Source organism: Nomia melanderi, unplaced genomic scaffold (genome assembly GCF_051020985.1).
Source record: "Nomia melanderi isolate GNS246 unplaced genomic scaffold, iyNomMela1 scaffold0154, whole genome shotgun sequence".
Lineage (NCBI taxonomy): Eukaryota > Metazoa > Arthropoda > Insecta > Hymenoptera > Halictidae > Nomia > Nomia melanderi.
In genome coordinates this window covers 100,001-107,500 of record NW_027475269.1, presented here as the reverse complement: position 1 = coordinate 107,500, position 7,500 = coordinate 100,001, and the positions used below count along the sequence as shown (strand labels likewise).

At 49.5% G+C, this 7,500-nt stretch overlaps 2 non-coding genes across 2 annotated transcripts in view; both read left to right on the top strand.

Moving 5' to 3' along the window:
• The first annotated feature begins 5,191 nt into the window (after window positions 1-5,191).
• On the top strand, window positions 5,192-5,346 carry LOC143175681 (5.8S ribosomal RNA). Its single transcript, XR_013000380.1, has one exon. It is a non-coding gene; the product is annotated as a 5.8S ribosomal RNA (ribosomal RNA).
• A 2,051-nt stretch (window positions 5,347-7,397) lies between these two features.
• The window catches only part of LOC143175677 (large subunit ribosomal RNA), a 4,006-nt gene continuing 3,903 nt past the window's right edge, over window positions 7,398-7,500 (top strand). Inside the window, exon 1 of the ribosomal RNA XR_013000377.1 lies at window positions 7,398-7,500. This exon is cut by the window's right edge and continues 3,903 nt beyond it. This is a non-coding gene — a ribosomal RNA (large subunit ribosomal RNA).

Sequence of the window (7,500 nt, the reverse complement as noted above, 5' to 3'; positions counted from 1 at the left end):
GAAATACCCGTCGTAGCGTTTCTTCCGAGTCAACCCGCTCACGAAACACTCTCTCGTCGTGGAATCCCCGCGTCGGAGAGTAAAACGCGAATTCATAGTATGGAAACTTACGTCTCTCGACGATGGGACGATCCACGCGAAGAGTTGTTACGTGCACGCGTATGGTGCGATTGCGTCGATTCGCTTTTCTGTACGGGGAGTAATAGAACGTTGAGTTGACTTATCGGGTCTTCGTTGGAATTACCGTCGCTGGCATTGTAAACTCCAGATGACCTTGTGATTCCTTCGTCGGGCACTGGTAAAGGGTGGCGATGATGCGTTCTATAATAGAAATACCCGTCGTAGCGTTTCTTCCGAGTCAACCCGCTCACGAAACTCTCTCTCGTCGTGGAATCCCCGCGTCGGAGAGTAAAACGCGAATTCATACTATGAAAACTTACGTCTCTCGACGATGGGACGATCCACGCGAAGAGTTGTTTACGTGCACGCGTATGGTGCGATTGCGTCGATTCGCTTTTCTGTACGGGGAGAAATAGAACGTTGAGTTGACTTATCGGGTCTTCGTTGGAATTACCGTCGCTGGCATTGTAAACTCCAGATGACCTTGTGATTCCTTCGTCGGGCACTGGTAAAGGGTGGCGATGATGCGTTCTATAATAGAAATACCCGTCGTAGCGTTTCTTCCGAGTCAACCCGCTCACGAAACTCTCTCTCTCGTCGTGGAATCCCCGCGTCGGAGAGTAAAACGCCGAAGGCTTACTATGAAACTTACGTCTCTCGACGATGGGACGATCCACGCGAAGAGTTGTTACGTGCACGCGTATGGTGCGATTGCGTCGATTCGCTTTTCTGTACGGGGAGTAATAGAACGTTGAGTTGACTTATCGGGTCTTCGTTGGAATTACCGTCGCTGGCATTGTAAACTCCAGATGACCTTGTGATTCCTTCGTCGGGCACTGGTAAAGGGTGGCGATGATTCGTTCTATAATAGAAATACCCGTCGTAGCGTTTCTTCCGAGTCAACCCGCTCACGAAACTCTCTCTCGTCGTGGAATCCCCGCGTCGGAGAGTAAAACGCGAATTCATAGTATGGAAACTTACGTCTCTCGACGATGGGACGATCCACGCGAAGAGTTGTTACGTGCACGCGTATGGTGCGATTGCGTCGATTCGCTTTTCTGTACGGGGAGCAATAGAACGTTGAGTTGACTTATCGGGTCTTCGTTGGAATTACCGTCGCTGGCATTGTAAACTCCAGATGACCTTGTGATTCCTTCGTCGGGCACTGGTAAAGGGTGGCGATGATTCGTTCTATAATAGAAATACCCGTCGTAGCGTTTCTTCCGAGTCAACCCGCTCACGAAACTCTCTCTCGTCGTGGAATCCCCGCGTCGGAGAGTAAAACGCGAATTCATACTATGAAAACTTACGTCTCTCGACGATGGGACGATCCACGCGAAGAGTTGTTTACGTGCACGCGTATGGTGCGATTGCGTCGATTCGCTTTTCTGTACGGGGAGAAATAGAACGTTGAGTTGACTTATCGGGTCTTCGTTGGAATTACCGTCGCTGGCATTGTAAACTCCAGATGACCTTGTGATTCCTTCGTCGGGCACTGGTAAAGGGTGGCGATGATGCGTTCTACAATAGAAATACCCGTCGTAGCGTTTCTTCCGAGTCAACCCGCTCACGAAACTCTCTCTCGTCGTGGAATCCCCGCGTCGGAGGGTAAAACGCGATATATAATAGTATATGCCAGTGGTTCGCGCGCGTCGTCTCTGAGATACGCGGTCGACAGAGTTCCGAAAACACGTGATGTGCCACGATTTCCGTGCGTCTTACATCTTTCGACGATGGGACGATCCACGCGAAGAGAACGTTCGTGCTTGCGTGAGGTGCAACAGCGTCGATTCGCTTTTCTGTACGGGGAGAAATAGAACGTTGAGTTGACTTATCGGGTCTTCGTTGGAATTACCGTCGCTGGCATTGTAAACTCCAGATGACCTTGTGATTCCTTCGTCGGGCACTGGTAAAGGGTGGCGATGATTCGTTCTATAATAGTAATACCCGTCGTAGCGTTTCGACCGATGTCACCCGCCACGAAAGTCTCTCTCGACGTGGAAACCCCGCGCCGAAGAGTAAACGCGAAGGCTTACCATACGAAAGAAAACGGTATTATACGCCTGTGGTATGTGCGTCTCGGCTCTGTGATACGCGATCGGCAGAGTTACAAAAAAACGTTGATGGGCCACGATTTCCGTGCGTCTTACATCTTTCGACGATGGGACGATCCACGCGAAGAGTAGTTACGTGCTCGCGCGAGGTGCGATAGCGTCGATTCGCTTTTCTGTACGGGGAGAAATAGAACGATGAGTTGACTTATCGGGTCTTCGTTGGAATTACCGTCGCTGGCATTGTAAACTCCAGATGACCTTGTGATTCCTTCGTCGGGCACTGGTAAAGGGTGGCGATGATTCGTTCTATAATAGAAATACCCGTCGTAGCGATTCGGCCGAGTCACCCGCCACGAAACTCTCTCTCGTCGTGGAATCCCCATGTCGGAGAGTAAAACGCGAAGGCTAACTATATAAGAAATATATAGTATTATTTATGCCTGTGGTTCTCCGTTTGCCCTACTCTCAGATACGCGACTCGGAGAGTTACGAATAATCGTGATGGACCACGATTTCTGTACGTCTTACATCTTTCGACGATGGGACGATCCACGCGAAGAGATCATTCCTGCTTGCGTGAGGTGCGATAGCGCCGATTCGCTTTTCTGTACGGGGAGAAATAGAACGATGAGTTGACTTATCGGGTCTTCGTTGGAATTACCGTCGCTGGCATTGTAAACTCCAGATGACCTTGTGATTCCTTCGTCGGGCACTGGTAAAGGGTGGCGATGATTCGTTCTATAATAGAAATACCCGTCGTAGCGATTCGGCCGTGTCACCCGCCACGAAAATCTCTCTCGTCGTGGAATCCCCGCGTCGTAGAGTAAACGCGAAGGCTTGCTATAGAAGACTATAGTTTATACGCCTGTGGTTCACCGGTTGCCTGCTCTCCGGGGTACGCGATCGCGCAGGAGTTACGGAAGAACTTGATGGGCCACGATCTCCAAGCGGCTATATCTTTCGACGATGGGACGATTCACGCGAAGAGAACGTTCGTGCATGCGTGAGGTGCGATAGCGTTGATTCGCTTGTCTGTACGGGGAGAAATAGAACGATGAGTTGACTTATCGGGTCTTCGTTGGAATTACCGTCGCTGGCATTGTAAACTCCAGATGACCTTGTGATTCCTTCGTCGGGCACTGGTAAAGGGTGGCGATGATTCGTTCTATAATAGAAATACCCGTCGTAGCGTTTCGACCGATGTCACCCGCCACGAAATTCTCTCTCGTCGTGGAATCCCCGCGTCGGAGAGTAACCGCCGAAGGCTTGCTATAGAAGACTATAGTTTATACGCCTGTGGTTCACCGGTTGCCGGCTCTCCGGGGCACGCGATCGCGCGAAGGTTACGGAGGGACGTGAAGCGCCCGAGCAATGAAACGTCCGCAGGAGGAAACGAGCAACCGCCGAACATTGTTTCGCGACGTTTCCATAATGTATTGTCGTTTCGCTCGCATCCCGCTTCTTTCCCCTAGTTTCCTCGACGCGTAGTTTCGCAGCCTTAGTGGACGAATCATTCTCGATTCGAGGAAAGATATGCAGTGGGGCGTGCAATGAGCCCGCCAGAGACCACGATCTCCAATGCGTCTTTACATCTTTGGACGATGGGACGATCCACGCGAAGAGAACGTTCGTGCTTGCGCGAGGTGCATTAGCGTCGATTCGCTTTTCTGTACGGGGAGAAATAGAACGATGAGTTGACTTATCGGGTCTTCGTTGGAATTACCGTCGCTGGCATTGTAAACTCCAGATGACCTTGTGATTCCTTCGTCGGGCACTGGTAAAGGGTGGCGATGATTCGTTCTATAATAGAAATACCCGTCGTAGCGATTCGGCCGAGTCACCCGCCACGAAACTGTCTCTCTTTCGTCGTGGAAACCCCGCGTCGGAGAGTAAAACGCGCGAAGGCTGTGACTGTAACATATATATATATATATACACAGTATACAATGCCTGTGGTTTTTGCGCGTGTCGGCTCTTCGGTATACGCGATCGGCCAGAGTTACGGAGGGACGGTGAAGCGCACGAGAAATTGAAACGGCCGCACGATTGGAACCGAGCAACCGTCGAACATTGTTTCGCGACGTTTCCATAATGCGTTTTCGTTTCGCTCGCATACCGCTTCTTTTCCCCTAGTCTCTGAGACGCGTTTTCGAGCCGTTCTTCTACTATCGATTCTCGTAGAGAGAAGGGACCGGGTAGTCTGGAAGTGGAACCCGCATCTTGCGTGTACCGTACACGGAATTGAGAGGACCGGCCGTGAAGCTCGTTTTAAAGCCGTGCGTCTGACACCCAACTCTTGCGCGCCAATTTCGCGGCAAGAGATAATATGGGACGAATGACCGGCAAAGAGCCAGCTGTGAAGTCTGTTTTTTTAATCGAATCCGTGGACGTGTGTATGCCGTAGCGTCGCTCGTCGTGTTCGTTCATGGTCGTTCCGAGAGAAAGAACGAAAGCGGTAACGAAGGGACCGGCCGTGAAGCTCGTTTTAAAGCCGCGCGTCTGACACCCAACTCTTGCGCGCCAATTTCGCGGCAAGAGATAACATGGGACGAATGACCGGCAAAGAGCCAGCTGTGAAGTCTTTTTTCATTATTTGCTTTCAATCGATCGATCGGTACGATTCGTGCAACGTTTCGCGCGATGCGACGCGAAAACATGCGCGCAACAATAGATGCGTCTGATCGGAAGAACGCGAGGGTCGACTGCACGCGATGGATTCAGTATCGGGTAGGATACAAAATATATCCCCGTCGTTTCCACGCGTGCGAGTCTTCTGCGTCTTTCGCGGGTTTTTGAATGCACTATACGCCCGGAACGTCGAGAAATATATACATATTACTTGAACGTTTTTCGTCTCGAAAGGCTTCGGTGTCGTCTCCAAGGCGACGCCTGAATCTCCTTCGCGCGCTGGTCGGAGATTCAGGTATCAACTTTTATCTTCTCTTTGAAAGAAGAGAGATATTAGGTCGAACAAGTGAGAATAAAATTATATATGTGAAATATAAAATTTATACGATTACCCTGAACGGTGGATCACTTGGCTCGTGGGTCGATGAAGAACGCAGCTAATTGCGCGTCAACGTGTGAACTGCAGGACACATGAACATCGACATTTCGAACGCACATTGCGGTCCACGGATACAATTCCTGGACCACGCCTGGCTGAGGGTCGTTTACGTACCATACACTGCTTGCGTAGCTCTGTCAAATCCCCGCCGTCGTTCACCTCTTCGGATCGAACGTTTTTTTACCGAAGGGCGCAAAGAACGTCTCTGAGTCGGGTTAAGAGAAGGATGCTACGTACGAGCGAACGATGGGTGTCTCGTCGGCGTTTGTCGCGGACACGCGAAAATTCTGTGAATTTCACGGACAGTGTACGTTCTAGTTGTTGCAAAACGATCGGAATCGTTTGTATGGACTCGCGTGAGTGTTCGCGGCGTCGTGCGTCGTTCAATTACGACCGCCCGCGGATACCGCTCCACTGCGATATGGATCTGAGCGACAACTTTTTCGGCTGTTCGTGAGATGAACGGTTTCGTGTGTTTAGAAAAATTTTTTTTCCCGCGCTCCCGACGTCACCTGAAATGATGCGTCAGAGGTGAAAGAAAATATTAAGAAGTCGAGAGAGAGAGACTACACACGTTTTATTCATATTTTGTATACCGTGCGTGAGACGGATGTGCACGACACGTCGTATGTCGGTATATTACCGACTGGCCCCAGGGAGATTGTTTTCTTCCTCTCTTACGAATGAGATGTACGTTTCGGAGGATCGTCGTTACCGAAACACACGGCAAAACGAGACTTCTCGCAGCAGAACCTTTATACACAATACACATCGACTCTTTTTACCCCGAGAGAGAGAGAAAAGGTGTATTTCTTTTTTTTATTTTTCGAATTCGACGCACGAACGCTTTGACGACTGGAGAAAAACACGGTGTGTGTTAAAATCGTGCGGGACGAGCATGCGTATTCGTAACGGGTCGAATAGTTCTTATTCCCCGTCGTCGCGTGTCCTCGCTGGACCACCACCGTGCGCTTCCGCCACGTTCAGTTGAATTTCGAAATATATATATATAAAAAGAATCACCATATACTCTCTTTCGGGAGGTGTATTTTTATCGGTTTCTGCTATAGAGAAGAGACGGAGATCGTGTTGTGAGGTGTAACGTTTCTGTATCCCCGTTTCGGAGGATCGTCGTTATCGGCGGAACACACGTCAAAACGAGACTTCTCGCAGAACCTTTATACACAATACACATCGACTCTTTTACCCCGAGAGAGAGAAAAGGTGTTTTTCTTTTTTTTTTATTTTTCGAATTCGACGCACGAACGCTTTGACGACTGGAGAAAAACACGGTGTGTGTTAAAATCGTGCGGGACGAGCATGCGTATTCGTAACGGGTCGAATAGTTCTTATTCCCCGTCGTCGCGTGTCCTCGCTGGACCACCACCGTGCGCTTCCGCCACGTTCAGTTGTATTTCGAAATATATATATATAAAAAGAATCACCATATACTCTCTTTCGGGAGGTGTATTTTTATCGGTTTCTGCTATAGAGAAGAGACGGACGATCGTGTGTGACACCACGTGGTAACGTTTCCGTATCCCCGTAAAATACGTTTATCTTTTCTCGTAGAAAAGAGAGAGGAAGAGGCAGGAGCTCCTCTTTGGCGAGGCTTTCGAACGTCGCGTCCCGTCCGCCGGAATATAATGATATAAATATATAACCGCCGCCGACTTTGTGCGAAAGCGTTGAAACGAACGCGTCGGTCGCCCCATGGTGTGTGTTTGTCGTGTCTTCTTTTCCTCTTCTGCACTTCTCTTCACTGTCGATCGCGAGACCGCGCGAGATCCGCTTCGGTCGTCCAGTCCCCGAAAATTCTTCTCGGACGGGCGTTAAAGTTAACCGGAGCGCGAGATCGTCTAGCGAGAGTCTTTTTCGCGATCGAGTAAAATGTGATAGAAGAAGGAGAAGAGTGTAAAAAGAGAATATAGACACGCGACGCAGCAGAGACCACTGGTGAGGCGCATAAGACGCGTTCGCGAACGATTTTTCGCGACGATACGGAGTCGCGCGTGTCGCGGTATATTTATCATTTATATACGTTATAATATGAATATTGTTGTGTTCGAACGCACTCTCCTCTAGACTTTGTTTTTTTTGCCTTTGAGCGATTTTTATGAAATTCGATTGAATTTTCATACAATTCACGTTCACGACGACCTCAGAGTAGGCGAGATTACCCGCTGAATTTAAGCATATTACTAAGCGGAGGAAAAGAAACTAACAAGGATTTCCTTAGTAGCTGCGAGCGAACAGGAA